The sequence below is a fragment of the Corvus kubaryi genome, unplaced genomic scaffold, assembly GCF_017639235.1.
Source record: "Corvus kubaryi isolate FWS band 111438036 unplaced genomic scaffold, C.kubaryi_AGA036_p1.0 37386, whole genome shotgun sequence".
Lineage (NCBI taxonomy): Eukaryota > Metazoa > Chordata > Aves > Passeriformes > Corvidae > Corvus > Corvus kubaryi.
The window spans coordinates 2271411-2285052 of NW_024581128.1; the positions used below are offsets into that span (position 1 = coordinate 2271411).

Genomic DNA, 13642 nt, shown 5'->3' on the forward strand with positions numbered 1-13642 from the left:
GGGTGTCTTGCCAGGTTGGGGATCAGTGTAGGTGAAGTGGCTTTTGCACTTCCTTCTTGTGCTCATGGCCTGAGTGAGTGTGGCCACCAGCTGGGAGAAGGCAGAGGAGAGCGGCCATGCCCTCTGCCCTGAGAAGGCATGGAGTTTTTCCAGACCTGGGCAGACCTAGGGACCTCTCCAGGCCTGTCCTTCCCCTGCCCTGGTCTCTGTGAGCTCCTGCAGTCTTAGGGCAGGCAGGGGGTGCCTTGAGGTTAAGTGAAAAACCAGCATGGGAATGAGAAGGGTCTTCCTGTGGGAAGTACAGGCATCTCACATGGGTCTACTGCTAGACTTTCATTAAAGGTGCAACAGGTTATGTAGAAGTGGATTGTATCTATACAGTGACTGAAGACTGTCACACAGTATAGCTATACTCTAATTTCTTCAAGATGCCTCATGTCCGGCCTCTTTTCCAAGCAAACTGTCACTGCTGCGTGCTCTCTTAGCTGCCTATTGCTCTCCATCTAGGTGGACCATGCCCTTCACCTGTAATCTCTGCCTAGAAAAGGACCGTGTGTGCAGCCAAACCTACTTTCTCAAGGAAAAGTCAGAAAGTCCTGTTTGTCTTGGTTTAGTCTTTTTTTTTTTAACTGCATTTTACATTCCACCTGGATTTTATAGCAGGCAATTTCAGTGAGAGGCACAGGAACCAAGAGACTTGGCATGTCTTTACTTGAGGAAAAATTGTCTTTCCTACTGCTGCAGCAGTCTGGCTCCATGTCTGGAGCTTCCTTGTATTTTGCTGGAGCTTCTCTCCTGGCTGCTTGCAGGGAATGCAGCTGAGGAGTGCATGGCCAAGGAACACGGGCAGCGTGCTGCTCATTTGGAACAGTCGAGTGGCAGCTCAGACCAATGGCTCGTACCTGCGGGTTGGATTTGTAAGCATTTGGGAAAATACAGCTATTCTACCCAAACCATGGCTTTGCCAGTCTAATCCTGTTTTCTCCTTGAAGGATTAGTTTCTAAGATTGGGACAAATCTTTCTGGGGGTAGAAGAGGAGGAGTAAGCAAACACAACTGTCACTTGGAACAAGAATTAAGAAGATAAAACGTGAAGAAATGCTGACTTAGACTGATCTAGTCGCCAAACTGTAGTTCAGGGATGTGAGCTATGGAGCTGAGGCTTGGACTACAGAAGCACCTGGACAGGTAAATACAATAATTCCTCTCTGTGCTGGTGAATGCATGTCCTCCTCCTGGTTTAAGGCCTGAAGGTCTGGCAGTCGACGGCTTGTGACTGAGGTTACAATAGTGCCTGACAGCTGTGGCACCACTGCTCCAAGCTTCTGATGGTCTGGGAGGGTTTTCAGGGTCCAGCTCTGCCACTTGTGTTGAAACCCAGCCGTGATGCTCCTCCTGCTAGGGAAGGTGGGCTGGGGAGAGTGGGTCGCCTGCACCTATCAAAGTGTTCTTTTACTGTTTAATAGTTGGTACCGGCAGATATAAATTATTGCTTGTCCCAGTTGCTTGATGCTTTTAGGTGGGGGGTGAGGACTGTATCCTGAGTGACGGCGTGGTGGTTTATTACTCGTCGTTGTTAATTATTCGGGAAGCTCTGGTTAGGCTTGCACTGTGAGCACTACCGCAGGGCCGGCTGCGTGACGGCGGAGAGCTGCGGGGCGTGGGCGCGGCGGGGCCGCGGAGCCGGGGCTCGAACCCGCGGTCCCGCTCCGGGCCGCTGCTGCGGGTGGCCGGCAGAGGGCGCCGGGCCCCCAGGCACGGGGGGGAGCCCGGGCGGGGGGAGCCCACCGGGGCTGCCCCGAAGCCTGAGACCCCTGGGACACCGCCCCCTTCTCTCCCTGCGCCCCTTCCCCGTGGGCACGGCGCAGAAAGGGGGTGGGGGGAAGGATAAAATAAAATTTTAAAAAATGTAGGGAAAAGAAATTTAAAAAAAAATCCCAGTTTTAGCCAGACCAAACTTTTTTCCCGTGGATGCATCACCCTCCGCGAGGAGCGGCGTGGGGAGCGCTCCAGCACGCGGCCGTGGGACCGCAGGGCTGCCTGCGTGGGCTGGGGGTGCACAAACTCATCCTCGCTGACGTTCACTACGAGGCCGCGCAGGGAGGACTCACCATTCTATATATTCGTTGGACCAGGTTTTTGGCACGTTGGGGCACTTTAAACTTGAGCGGATTCATGTACAAATCAATTCGGAATTGGGAAACCATCACTTCCCTTATGTATACATCTCTCCTGCATTACCAGTTTTCCAGCTGGGAAGGCTGGCAGGCAGACGGCTTCAGAGGTGGTTGCCAATGCTGATTCATGACCCAACCCACAAAGGATATTAATATGGTACCATAGGAACATTTTTCCCTCAAAGACAATGAATGTGTAACTTCTGTGATGCAAGTGGAGGTCAGTCTGATGCTGCTCTCTTGCCAGTAAGTTATACAATAAGTTTATAAGTGTACTTGTTGGACAGAGCCAAAACCTCAGAATCGCTTTCAGAGCCAGTTTTTTACCCCATTTGGTTTACTGTGAGCCCCTGGTTTTTTGGCCAGCTATAGTCATACTATAAATTAATTTTATTCTGCAATTTTAGAAGGCACTATAAGGTTTAGGAATATTTTTTTCCAGTTGTCACGTTTCTAAATATGCTGTCTTTTTTTTTGCCATATTCAATGCCAAAAAGCACAGCTTAGGAATGTAGTAGGAACAGAGGAATTGCCACAACAGTCCATCTTGTCAGTCTCCTGTCTCTGTTGGCTGCCCGTGCCAGATGCAAATTCTTAAAGCAACTACGTAAAAGAAGTTCTCCTAAAATAAAAAATACTGAGATGTGGCGGGAGGGTAGGAAAATAAGAGTTGCAGGAGAGACTGGGCAGAAAGCCTTTCTATTTATTTTATTTATTTATTCATTCCAGCTACTTACAGATTTGTTTTACAGAACTTTAAGCTGATTTTCATTTTGCCTTCACTTGCTTACTAGTCCTCAACATATGGGAGGTAGCAAAAACAGATCACGGAGCTTCTTACTTTCTGTTTCAGGAGGAGGGAGCTTACTTTCTGTGTTAGGAGGGGACATAAAAGGCTTCAAAAAATGCCAATGATTTGTCAAAGATCACGGGAAGATGCAGCAGATCATTTAGCAGAGGCGACAGCGAGGATGCTTTGTGCAGCGCAGTGCCAGGAAGCAGGATATGCTGAATGTATTTACAGCAAGTTCATCTAGCCTGTCTAATGGCTAGTTGTTGTTTGAAGTGCTTGCATGAAAGCACAGCGCTGTGTGAGCGCTAGAAAATTCAATGGTACAAGGGAGTTATTTAGCTTATGCCCTTGAGATTAATCACAGGCTTGGTAACTTAACTCCAGAGCAATCTCTTCCTGCTGTAATGTGACTTACTCAGATAGCAGCTGAGCAGCCAAGGACTGGGCACTTCGCAAAAATCATGTCAAATATTTTTGAAGTGGAGTGGAATGCCCAGTTTCCGAAGAGCAGCTTTGCAGCCAGCTGAGCAGCAGGACCTGCTCCCTGCCTCAGTTAATCCGCTGGAAAACAGTGTTCCTTATTACCCTCGGGAGCCTGTCGGCCTTCAGTGGTGACGAGGCACATGAGGGAGAAAGCTGGAGCAGGTACAAATCTCGGGGACGCTACTGTGAGGTGTGAATGTTCCCGCTGATGTCTGTGGAATCATTTTTTATGCTGCAATTTAGAGTGAAATATTCTCCAGGTGCTCAGTGTCGAGGATTGTGACCTGGTCTTTTAGTGGGTTCATTAGCTGGACAAAGGGGACTCTTATGGCATTTCCTGGTGCTCTCGTGTGCAGGAGGCTTACTGGAGACTTCAGACGAGCATTCAGTGTGAAAGAATACAGACAATGCAGTGGATTAGAAGAGGCTTGTGTATAAAAGTTACTAACCCTATGATGGGTCATATTCATAAAGGATTTTAGGGATCAACATATTCCTCGCCCAAGAATCTTTCCATCCTCACTGATAAGTGTACTGGATGAAGGACATCATTAATTTAAATGAATGTCTTGTGCTTATGTCTGAAGCTTATCCTCGTTCACTGATGAGGAAAATAAATGCTTTTTTCTTCTCTTTATTGCAGCTCTGCGTGGTGTGGGCCACCAATATACAAGGAGAGATTTTTTCCATACACATGTCCCCCCAAAATGTCGCCCTAAATGATCAAGAGGAGAAAAAAATAAAAAGGACATTCCACATACATAAAATATGTAATTAAAATGATGAATTATTGTAAGATGGAATATTAGCCTTTTGACATTTTAATCTGAGCAGGAGAGAGTGAGAGAGTGCATTTGGAGCCGCTCAATTAAATTTAGAATTTTTTCCCCTCCATTGTTATGAATAAATAGAAAGATTCTGTAGCAGTCTGCGGAATTATTAATTGCAAGTACTGTAGAAGGTGCATGCACCGTATCATGAAATGGAGTATCATTGTTAGTGACTATATTTCTTGGTAATTAAGGCCCAGACTAATGATGCAAGTTTTCTTCAGCATGATTTTCATCTGATTATGAGGCTGCTTCATTAAGAGCACTCAGACTAACGAGCTGTAGCTGTAATAAAGTAATTTTCTGTCTTGTGCTCTGATTGATAAAGAGTTTCTATAGCTAAAAGGAATTGAAAATATAATTATAATTAGAAATGGTTGAATAAAGTTATTACAGGATTGCTGAAGGGTAGTGCAATTGACACCATAATGTTTTTTGGAAGTGTGCATCTTAAAATTAGACTTTATAAAAGGAAGGGGAGAAAAAACCCAACCCGCAACCCCAAACCCTCTGTGCTAATAAATGGGCAGAATGTTGCTGCTTCCATAAAATGAACTGCTAGATTAAAGTAAAATGAGGTTTTCCCACATTGTTCAGAACAAGAAAAACATATGCAGGAAGAATGCTGTTGCCTTTCTTCCCAGCATTCCTCTTAAGTGAAGTAAAGCTTATGAAAGTGCTTTTTACTCCATTTATAAAAATTTTCATGCTGCCATATGTTGCAAAAAAAGATCTTTTTGATTAAGCTGATGTGTTTTGAAGCATACGGTATAATTTCGGTGTTTCCCTTTAAAAATGTGCGAAGAGTTATGCGAGTCTTTTCTGTGTATTTGCATACAGTAACTAGTGGTCTTTTAATACATGTTTTTGAACAGAGTGGTTTTCCTTTCTTTCTGTCTTTTTTTTAGTCTCCTTGCATTGGCCAATATCAAAATATAACTGGGTCAAAGACAAGGTCTTTCTTTTTTTCTCTAGGGGAAGCAAATCAACTTTTTATCCCAGAAACCTTATTCTTTTTTATGATGTTCATATTATAAACAGCACAAACTCTGTTAGAGCAATCCTTTGTGCGTATGTCATAGGATATATATGCTGTATTGATAGAAAAAACTATAATAAGGGTTTTATTTAGAATTAGCTGATGCACTTTAGTACTCAGAAGTTGTTTGACTTATTTAATTTGGAGGCTTTCTGTATTGCTGTATCTCCCTCTTTGGAAGTCATGCATATATTTTAAGGCTACAGTTATGCACATTTGGTTATGTAAATCTGTCCCATGCAGACTCCAAGGAACTTTATTGTATTGTATTGAAACAAACAGTAGATCATCTAGATGTATATTTATGCTAATTAACTTAAAGCCAGCATTTTGCGTTGATTGCCCAGTCATAATGCTTTTTGGAAGATTTTTAGAATTTTTGAAAATCATTCTTAACACATTATATGGTGATAAAAGTGTGTTATTGGAATACCATTAGCAGGAATAAAAAAAGAGCACAATTTTATTGGTTGTTCATTGAAAATGTTAGCTGTGATTAGTTACATAATCCTACATTAACCTGTAAATTAAAATTCCTTGGTGCAATTTGATGGCTGATTTAATTTTGTCTTTCTTTGTTTGCCGCAGGCTAATTCCATTATGAATTCTTTATACAGCCTTTTCCCTCAATGATTAGCAGCTTCTACTCAAGTTCTGATTACTATTGTACACTTAGCACTACATAAAGCTGGGGATTAATATTCCCCTGAAGAATTGTTGCTATGGATCTGCTCTATTCCTTCTAAGAGATGTTTCTGCAGCTTCAATTGTCCATAAATTATGATCTCTAGTGAATTATCAGTGGGAGTGAACTAAGCTTAACAAGCTGAAGAGAGCACTCTAGTTCTGAAAGAAAAAGGAAGAGAGAGATAAAAAGATTCTCAATTATTAATTGCAAGGTTTCCGTAATACAGAAGTGGTGATATTTTTGCTATCTTCATTCCTGTGAGCATGTAAGAAATCAGGGTGAGTCAGAAATACTGAAGTCCTTACCCCCTCCAGCACTTAGAGATTAAACTTACAGGAGGATTTTAATTATGTGGAGACAGAGGTGGAAAAACCAGCCCCGTCATCCTGGGTTTTAAGTTTGTATTTTGGCTCTTCTCATTTCTGTTTCGCCATCTCTGTCCTGCTGGTATAGTTTTCAGTCTGTTGATAGGACTATTAGTGGCCTGGCTCAACTGCCTTTAAAATATAGTCAGGATTAATAGGGGATTTAATTGCAGATGTCTGAGGAGCTTTCATATTTGGAGAGGTTTTATTAAGAGACAGCTATTCCAGTTCAAGTTTGTGAGCACTTTGCTATGCTTCCATCTGTTCCCCTTTGTTAGGGCTTTAAAGTCATATTTCTCCTACTGATTCATGGCTGTTTTCCTTCTCCTCCCTTGAAAAATCTGTCTTGAAGGCTGCACTGCAGCGTTATTCTTTCTTGCCGGGTATGTTCGATTTCCCTAAATGAGATGATCCTGTCCTTCTGCCTTCCAGCCCCAGCCAAGCCCCCTCTTGCTCAAACTTTAGGCTGCAGATTGTTGGGGTTAAAGACTGCTGCAGACGTGAGTTTGTGTGTGCCTCGTTTTCAGGGGAGTCCTCGGGGGGCACACAGCTGGCTCTGAGCCACTGTGCCTGGCTTCCGCCAGGCTGGGGAGGCAGTGACCTGGCATCACTGCCCAGCAGAAGCAGAGCTGTCTTGCCTTTACTCAGGGTATTGGGTCAGAACATCTTTGGCTATTCCATGCCAAAGGGAACACAAATCTCTAGACTGATGGTGTGTTTTAGGTTGTCTTGAGACCCGAAGGCATTTTTAAAAATTTTCTTTATGCTAAAAGCACTGTTGGATTGCATCTGCTAAGCTACCTCATGCATTGTGGTACACTATCTATAGTGGTAAATCATATTTAGTAACACACAATGTTAGAGGGACTCTGTAACTCTAGGAGTTACTGTACTTTCTTGAGGCCTGTCTGATAACCTGCCCTAACCCAAAAGAGTTGTTTAGCCGCTGGAGCTGACAGTGTTTCAGACCTATTTCAAGAGAAAAAAAAAGACTTCTGACACGTGACTAATAGAAGGTGTTTTTTCATCTCCTTTTTCAGAGCTCCACTTGATAATATTCAGCAAAATCTGTCTATGTTTGAATTAAAACCAGCAGCTGAGTCCAACTGGTGTTTTGTGCTAGGAGCTAGTGACAGAAAGAACAAAGGTGGGTTAGTTAGGTTACTGGATCTGAATTCTGTGGTCTGCTTAGTCCACTTTGTGCTGCCTACTGAAACTGCTGGGGACGCCCATCAAAGAATTCACTGTGGAAAACCACAGTGTTGCCTGTTGTCTCAGCCTGTAACACAATCAACAGAATATGGTGTTTACAGAGGAGTTTTTGACTATCCCCAGGTGCTAGAGTTGGGGCTAAGAAAATTGAGGAGATTTTAGGGTGGTCCCTGCAGAAGGGCAAACTTCTTGATTTTTAAAATTTTTGTTTCTTTCTCACCTCTGTGTTCTCTGGAGTACTGAAAAACTTATTGTAATGCACAATTTGGCCTTATAGTTTCCATTCAGTCTGTCGTGTTGAATAAGCACTTAACAGACTATTCTTGAAGAAGCTGATCTTTCCACTCTCTTGTCTTCATAGCCTCCTTTTTCAGTGGCTTCCTCAATTTAATTGAGAGCTGTTGAAATTTTACTCCTTTTGCTAGGACTTTGACCTGCCTGGTGTTATTTGGGGGTTTTTGGAGCTCTGTTGTGAAAAACAGCGTCTCACACATTTGCCTCCTGAGTTCCCATCACAATTTTAAATTTGCTATGTCTCCTTTAGATAGCTATTTTCCACCCTGAAGATTACTGCCTTCCTACTCTGTCTCCTCCTGTGGTCAGGAGCTGGTTTTCCTTCTTTGCTCCTTCCCTGTTCTGTTGGATTCTTTTCCAGGTGGGACAATCAGAACTGCCTGCAGTCCTCTAGACTTGGATGTGTCGTGAGTTTGTCATAATCACATTTTCTTGAATTTATTGGCATTTTGTTTTCCAGTGCTGAACAAGTCCTTGTGGGCTTTGGATGGGGTAGTCCTAATATTTGCTCTCATGTGCAGACAATGATCTTTCTGTTAATCCTTCTATGTTGACAGTGAAGGCAAAAGAATGAATGTAAAAAGTTCCTTCATGTGAGTGTTTGTTACTCCTGTTAATTGATGTTGTTATAGCAAGGGTCTTCACTTAAGCCTCAGGCACAATCATGTCAGTGAGTTACTTACTGACATCAGTGCCATACTAGGCTGTGGTGGCCATTACTTCTTTGCCTTTAATTTGGCAATGGAAATCATCATTCTCCTGACTTCTCTGTTTTCCAGCTGAGATTCTAGTTATAGGATCATCTCTAGCACATCACTGATCAAATACAAGGAAGTGAAAGAGACATTAGTCTCTTACTCATTTTTGGGGGTTGGGTCTAGCTGTGACTGAAGCTGGCTTTGCTTCAGTTTCAATTCAGTAAGATTTTTACTAAGATCTGGATCAGTAGAATAGGTGAAATCTTGGTCTGAGCTTGTTTTCAGTTCAAGTTTATTTCTCCAGCAGGGATAAACCCCTTAAGTTCTCTGCTTGATCCTCTCTAGCCATCTTCATTTGAGTGCCTGATGTCTCTGCAATGTTATTACTGCCTCTCTCTCATCTCCCTGAAGTGCTGGCTTCTCTCTCTGCTCTGCTGTATTCAAATGGACTAAAAGTGGTGAAAGAGGGCAGCAGAGATCCTTTCTAATAGTGTATTTGCCTCAGCTATGAAAAGGAGAGCTCCTAAACAGAGAGTGTTTGTAGCAGCCTGGTGCAGGGCTGGGGATGATGCCAGTGGAACTCCAAGGGAGGAAGTGTGGGGATGGAGAATGATGCAGCACAAGGCAGAGATGCTTGTGTGCACTTTTGAAACCAAGTCAGCACAAAGCTAGGTCAGTCCTGAATAAAGTAAAGGTCTCAGAATTGTACTGATGATAGAGAAAATGGGGTGCAGCCCCAGAACGCTATAAACATTCAGGTCTAAATGTGTGTATCTATTCTACAGGTGTGCCAAGCCAAACTGAGCACTGAAAATGATGTTCAGTGATCTTTTCCAACCCGAAAGGTTCTCTGAATGTGAAGGTAAGGATGACCTAAAAGAGGGGGAAGTGTGAATAATGTTGGAGAGAAAGCAGTGAATCCCCTTGACTCATTGCCGGGGGGGTGTCCTCCAATTCCATGGAATACAGAATCCATTAAACACTGGGCTGGAAGGTATCCCTGCTGTGTGTGTGGAGTTAACAGCAATCTAGGTAGAATGGTTGGATGCTTTCCTGTGGCATGTTTGCCCAACCCACTCTGAGGGGCAATCGGTGATGGAGGTTATGTAGCTGCTCTTTCTTTTGTGGCACTTCTTTCTCGTGCTTTGCAGTGTTTGCTGTAGTCCTTACCTTTCATAGATGTGTCTTGAACCTCCCAGAAACGTCATCCCATTGCTGCTCAGCTGCATCCACTCTTGAAGTCGATGCAGTGTTCCTGTGAAGCCCTACTGACACTGCAGAGAGCAGGGAGATTATTCTGTGTGTTTTGATACCTGTTTATCTCTTCCAGCATTATGTTTTCTCTTTTCTCGACAGCAGAGCCATGTGGACTCTGATCCAGTAACCCCTAAACATGTTTCTGGAGAACTGCTGTTTAACCACATGCCTCCTGTGTTTGAGCAGTTAAATACTCCAACATCATTTTTTCTGGTCCTGGTTTAATTTTGCCCTATTTTTTTCTGTCTTTTTCTGTGATTTATCAGGGGCATTTGAACCTTCTTCCTTCAGCTCTCTGCTACCATGAAATGTGCTAAACTTTATACAAATGAATTTTTCTCTTCCTTGATTTTAAATTGGGCCATCAAATCATAATTATTCTTCTTATACCATGAGCAGCTGACATACATTGTTCTGTAGGTCCCATTGTCCATGTAACCTTAAAGGAAAATTTTTGCTCCTTTGTTGATGGCTTTAACTCTTCCTACGGGAAATAAACCTGGAATTTCAGGGCCAGAGGGCAATTTTTCATGTTTAAGCTGTCTTGCCTAATTTGCCATTTTATTTGTTTCTAAGTCAGATCATAATGACACTGTGGCATTTTTAATTAAGGGTGTATCTTCCTGTCAGAAAAGTCATATGCCAGTGAAAAGTGACTCCCTAGAAAACTTCATCCACACCCTTGACTGTCTTTCTCAGACATTTTTGAGTTTAGAGATTTACTTCACCTCCCCTCCTGTCCTCCTTTCTAGCAGTGTCAATGCTTTATGAGAAATCTACATGGCAGAGGTACTCCTTGAAAGTTTCTGGTTGAGCACCAAAAAATATTTAAGCAATATGACACAGGAGCCAGTGCATTTCGTAGGAATCATTGCACACCTCACATAGAAGTTAAGGGCAGCAGCCCCTAAACATCTCAGTGCCCAAGAAGGGCACAGACTTGCTGTACTGAAAAACAGTAATAGAGACAAGAAAATGAGAGAGTAGAGGCAACCTAGGCAAGATGATTTACAGAGTGTTGTAGAAATAAATACGCTGCCAACAGCTTGTCACATGCTCCATTCACGCATTTACTGAACTCTGCAGAAATAGATGTGTTTAATCAAAGAACTGGAACTTTTTAAGATCTGTTGGCAAGTGAACCTCTGCCAGATCTGTTTTCTGGACATAGAGCTATGTCCATAGCAGGGTGGAAAATATTCCTTGATTCGAAGATTTACAGCAAGGATGAATTTACCTGTCAGGTAGATATTACACCACATTTTCACATGCATAATCCAAAGATTATATGTCTGAAAATGAAACTTCTAAACTTTGATTCTGAAATTTTATGGGCCTTATAAATGACCTATTTGGCATAGAGATGTTTACTTCTACTGAATCTCTTTCTCCATAGATGGTTTAACCTAAAGGTGAGGAAATCTTTTTGTGGAATAGTACCTCTAAATGAGAGTGGATGATTTGGAGTGCATGAAAATATGATAATTCTCATTATTGCCTTTCCTTTATTTTTATATTCAGTAGCTCCCACCCCTCTCTGCAGCAGCTCTGATAACCAAAGACCTACATGCTGATTGCTGTGGACTTGGTGCTAACTTTCATTGATGAAAATAGGCTCAGCGCCAAAAGTCCTATGTGAATATTTGCAATTCCTGTTAACCTCAGCAGTGCGTAGCACACATTAAAATTCCTTCTGGGACCTTCACCATCTTTCCTATTAAATTGCTCACTTGTAATCTGGTGACTAGTGGTGTTCCCCAGGGCTCAGTATTGGGCCCAGTCCTGTTTAATATCTTTACCAATGATCTGGATAAGGGGATTGAGAGCAGCCTCAGTAAATTTGTGGATGACATCCAGTTTGGTGGGAGTGTTGATTTGCTGGAGGGCACGGAGTCTCTGCAGAGGGACCTGGACAGGCTGGATCCATGGGCCAAGACCATTTGTAGGAGGCTCAACAAGGCCAAGGGCCAGGTCCTACTCTTTGGCCAAAACAACTGCCCTGCAGCACTACAGGCTGGGTGGCAGAGTGGCTGGAAATGGGCCCAGTAGAAAGGAGCTGGGGGTGTTGGTTGACAGCAGCTGAACATGAGCCAGCTGTGCCCAGGGGGCCAAGAAGGACAATGGCACCTGGCCTCTATCCGGAATAGTGTGGCCAGCAGGACCAGGGCAGTGATTCTTTCTCTGCAGTCAGCACTGGTGAGGTCACTACTCAAGTGCTGTGTCCAGTTCTGGGCCCCCCAATTCAGGTAGGAAGTGTTGGAGTGAATCCAGAGAAGGCCAACAAGGCTGGTTGAAGGGTCTAGATGATAAGTCCTGCAAGGAACGGCTGAGGGAGCTGGGGGTGTTTAGTGGGGAAAAAGATGGCCCAGGGGTGACCTTATCACTCCCTACAGCTCCCTGAAAGGAGGCTGCAGCCAGGCAGAGGTCAGGCTCTTCTACCAGGCAACCAGTGGCAGGATGAGAAGACATAGTCTCAAGCTGCTTCAAGGTGGGGTTCAAGCTGGACATCAGGAGAAATTTCTTGACAGAAAGGAGTTTTAAACATCGGAATGGGCTGCCCAGGGAATTGGTGGAGTCACTGTCCCTGGAGGTGTTCAGGAAATTACTGGACATGATGCTTGGTGCCATGGTCTAGTTGACAAGGTGGTGATCAGAGGTTGGACTTGATGACCTCAGGGGTCTTTTCCAACCTAAAAGATTCTGTGGTTCTGTGTAATGGCTCCCTATTAAATGTTAATATATTCTGCTCCTTTTTATTGGGTATTGTTCACCATCTATTGTCTTTCTCCACTTTTCAGCTTCTGTCCCTATATTTTCATATTTAAAGATGAACTAAGTAATGATCAGAATCTCCACGGACATACCAACAGAATAAAAACCATTGTGCCTCTTCAGACCAAAGGTTCAGCAAATCCAGCGTCCTGTTCCCATTGATAGCTGTAAATGGATGCTTGGAGAAGATTAAGTGTGTAAGTGTTGAGATTGTTTTGTCCTTACCAGTACTCTCCTAATGCTATAGTACTTTCTGATCAAAAGATTTCCTGATCAATATGTGGTATGTACACATGGAGCTTTCACCTTGAACCACTGAAATATTATGTAGTCCTGGCATCCTTTGCTCAGGAATTGTCCAGGTGGCTCTTCGTACAACAGAGGTGTTAGACCTCCTTCACTGTGTTTTAAATTTTGCTTCCACAAGCTTTATTTGATGATCTAGTACTGGAAGATTTGGTTAATAGTCCTTCCCTTCTGTCCTCTTGAGGTTGTGTGCAATTGTTTAGGCTCTTACCACACCCAAAATAATTTCTCTTGCCAGACTGAAGTGTCACAGCCTCTTTTGTTTTGCATAGAAACATTGTTCAATGTGCAAGTGTGTGTGGGTGAAACCTAGCTTTCTGCCTGCGGTGGATGGCAGATGACTGAGCCGTGCATGAAGGCTGTTGCAAAGGAGGTGGCTGAGTCCAAGTTTCATTCATTCTCATGCCTGTCCACTCCAAGCAACTAATTTCTGGAATTAGTGAAGTGTTTGCTGTTCTTTCCCTCAACATCATCACAGTGTTTGTTGTTGACCAGTTCTCCTGCAGAGAAGCTGAGTATTTTGTTTCTGTTGTGTTCCTGCTCTGAGCTGGCATAGAGGAAAGAATTGTGGACAGTCAGCTCTTGGGCTGATATCAATCAGCACAGCCCTGTTGATTTCAGAAAAGCAGTACAGCTGGGTTAGCCAAGTCTTTTCATGTGCATGGGAACTGCTTAGTTTCCTATCGTAAAAGTAGTTAAGAGTGTGCCTGACTTTAAGCATCTTCCAA

The 13642-nt window shown here is 43.3% G+C and overlaps 1 long non-coding RNA gene across 1 annotated transcript in view; it reads left to right on the forward strand.

Moving 5' to 3' along the window:
* Positions 1–825: 825 nt before the first annotated feature.
* LOC121668703 overlaps positions 826–13642 on the forward strand; it is a 32386-nt gene continuing 19569 nt past the window's right edge. The window contains exons 1-2 of the long non-coding RNA XR_006017525.1: positions 826–1188; positions 9365–9441. This is a non-coding gene — a long non-coding RNA (uncharacterized LOC121668703). The remainder of the gene's footprint in view (positions 1189–9364; positions 9442–13642) is intronic.